This window comes from Callorhinchus milii, unplaced genomic scaffold (assembly GCF_018977255.1).
Source record: "Callorhinchus milii isolate IMCB2004 unplaced genomic scaffold, IMCB_Cmil_1.0 Scaffold7, whole genome shotgun sequence".
NCBI classification, from domain to species: Eukaryota; Metazoa; Chordata; class Chondrichthyes; order Chimaeriformes; family Callorhinchidae; genus Callorhinchus; species Callorhinchus milii.
In genome coordinates this window covers 293,869-297,130 of record NW_024704748.1, presented here as the reverse complement: position 1 = coordinate 297,130, position 3,262 = coordinate 293,869, and positions in this window count along the sequence as shown.

Sequence of the window (3,262 nt, the reverse complement as noted above, 5' to 3'; positions counted from 1 at the left end):
ATAGGGAGCAACTTAGGGAAATTTACATTAGCAAAGAATTGGTGCTAGGGAAATTGTTGGCATTAAAAAGTGACAAGTCCCCTGGACCTGATGGTCTGCATCCTAGGGTTTTAAAAGAGGTAGCTCATGAGATAGTGGAGGCCTTGTGTCTGATCTTCCAAAATTCTTTGGATTCTGGAACGGTTCCCATTGATTGGAAGATCGCAAACGTCACACCACTATTTAAGAAGGGTGGGAGAGAAAAGATGGGGAACTATAGACCAGTTAGTCTGACATCGGTGGTAGGGAAAATTCTAGAATCCTTAATTAAGGATGTCGTAGTGGGATACTTAGAGGATCACAATATGATTAGACAGAGTCAACATGGCTTTACAAAAGGGAAGTCATGCTTAACAAATCTTTTAGATTTTTTTGAGGACATATCAAGTAGATTAGATAGGGGGGAATCAGTGGATGTAGTGTATTTAGATTTCCAAAAGGCATTCGATAAGGTGCCGCATAAAAGGTTGATCCACAAGATTAGGGCCCATGGAATTAAGGGGAATATATTAGCATGGATTGAAGAATGGCTAACGGGAAGAAAACAAAGAGTAGGGATAAACGGGTCCTTCTCAGATTGGTGGGATGTGACTAGTGGAGTGCCACAAGGATCAGTGCTTGGGCCTCAGCTATTTACAATCTACATCAACGATCAAGATGAGGACATGGAACTTAATATATCCAAATTCGCGGATGACACTAAAGTAGGAGGGGGAGTAAACACAGAGGATGACATTAAAAAAATGCAACGAGATATAGATAGGCAGGTGAGCGGGCAAATAGGTGGCAGATGAAGTATAATGTAGGGTAGTGTGAGGTCATCCACCTCGGTGGCAAAAACAGTAGAGCAGATTATTTTTTAGAAGGGGAGACAAGATAGTGTTAGTGTTCAGAGGGACTTGGGTGTCCTTGTACACCAGTCACAAAAAGTTAGTTTGCAGGTACAGCAGCAGTTAGGAAGGCTAACGGTATGTTGGCATTTGTTACAAAAGGGTTAGAATATAAGAGTAGGGAAGTCTTGCTGCAACTGTATAGGGCCCTGGTGAGACCGCACCTAGAGTATTGTGTGCAGTTTTGGTCTCCTTATTTAAGAAAGGATGTACTCGCCTTGAGGGGGTACAACGTAGATTCACTAGGTTGGTACCAGGGATGAGGGGATGATATGAGGATAGGTTGAGCAATTTAGGCCTATATTCTCTAGAATAAGAAGAATGAGAGGTGATCTTATAGAAACCTATAAGATTATTAAGGGGCACGACAGAATAGATAGTGGGAGACTTTTTTCCCCGGGGTAACCAGGGGTCACAGTCTTAAAATTAGGGTTAAGCCCTTTCGCACTGAGTTGAGGAAAAACTTCTTCACTCAGAAGGTAGTGAATTTATGGAATTCTCTACCCCAAAGGGCTGTAGATGCTCAGTCCTTGAACATATTCAAGACTGAGATTGATAGATTTCTTATGGATAAAGGGATTAAGGGATATGGGGATAAGGCGGGAAGGTGGAGTTAGAATAGATCAGCCATGATCTTATTGAATGGCGGGGTGGGCTCGAGGGGCTGAATGGCCTACTCCTGCTCCTAATTCTCATGTTCTTATGTTCTAATTTAAACAGATCAGTGCAATGGGCTGATCAATGGCAGGTGAGATTCAGTGAAAGGAAATGTGAGGCGATTCATTTTGGTAGAAAAAGGGAAAGGAATATGTATTGGAATATTTAAGAGCTCCAGGACAGTTACCCCGCATGAAGGGGGCTATATAAATAAAAAGTTGTTGTGGTTATTGAGTGTCAGTATCTCTCAAGGAGCTGAGGACAGGTCACTAAATGTGGCATCACAGTGACAATGGCTATAAAAAAAGGCTGGGCGTATACACAGCGGCAGAGAGTACAAAAATAAAGGAAGTTTATATAAATCACTGGTTAGGCCACAACTGGAGTACTGTGTCCAGCTGTGGAGAGATGTTAAGCCTTTGGAGGGGTGGCGGGAGAGGAGGTCTACTGGGAGATGAAGGGCGATAGTTATGATAGGTCTTGTTTTTGCTGGAGCAGAGGTTTTCAAATCCCTTCATGCCCTCACAACTCCCTAACTACCTGACCTGCTCACACCCCACTCAACAACAAGTTGGATTTATATAGTGCCTTCCCCGCATCTCAGAGCACATTACAGTTTCGGATCCCAGGACCGAGCCAGGGGATGAGGGGGAAGGTGACCAAAGGCACGGTCGAAAAGAAAGATCTTCAGCACTCCCCCACCTGCTGCCTCTGCTCCAGCCTCCTGTTCGGTCCTTGCCCTCTCCACTCCACCATCAGTGGCCGTAGCTTCAGCCATGAGGCCCCGAAACTCTGGAATCTCTCCCTCGATCCCTACACCTTGCCCCTTCCATCCCCACTTTCAAATCCCACCTGAAGACCTTCATTTTTGATTTTGCTTACGGTCACCTCCATCCCCTCTCACCTTGGCTCAGGGTCAGATTCCGCCACTGTCAAGCGCTCTGGGATGCTAACCTGTGATGCTGTGTAAATGCAAGTTGTTGAAGGGAATTCAATTGAAGTGTGTAAAATCATGAGGGGTTTTGTTAGGGTAAATAGACAGTCCATTGTTAGGGGAGGCAGTGACTGGGGGACATCATTATCAGCTCACCACACAAAGACAGAAGTTAGGAGTTTTCTCACCCAGAGAGTAGCTCAGGAGGGTGGTGGAGATGGGAGTCCATTTTGGCTTTCAAGAGGGAGGTAGACAGACATATGAGAGAGGCTGGAGGGGAGTATAAGGAGGTTTAGAAGCGATGTCCTTGCTCTGTTGGGGCGGGGGAACAGCAATTTGTGGAACCCGAGACGCTGTAGTCAGTAATCACCATATGGGAACAGAGTGAGTTTCCCACCTCCCAAGAGAATACAGCCCCCTACCACCCCCCCCCCCCACCCCACACACACACACTCACTCACTCACTCACTCACAAATGCACACATACACACAAGTCACCACATGCCATCGTTATGAAAGTCTAAGACAATCGCTGCCATAGTGACTGTAGAAAGCACAGGAGGGTAGAGAATTGGGGGAGAAGTGGGTAACTGACACGTTAAAGGTTCCAATGCCCTTTAAGAATCTTATATGTTTCAATAAGATCTCCCCTAATTCTTCTGTACTCTAGAGAATACAGCCCCAGTTTATTCAGCCTATCCTCATAGGTCACTCCCCTCATCCCAGGAACTAACCGAGTGAA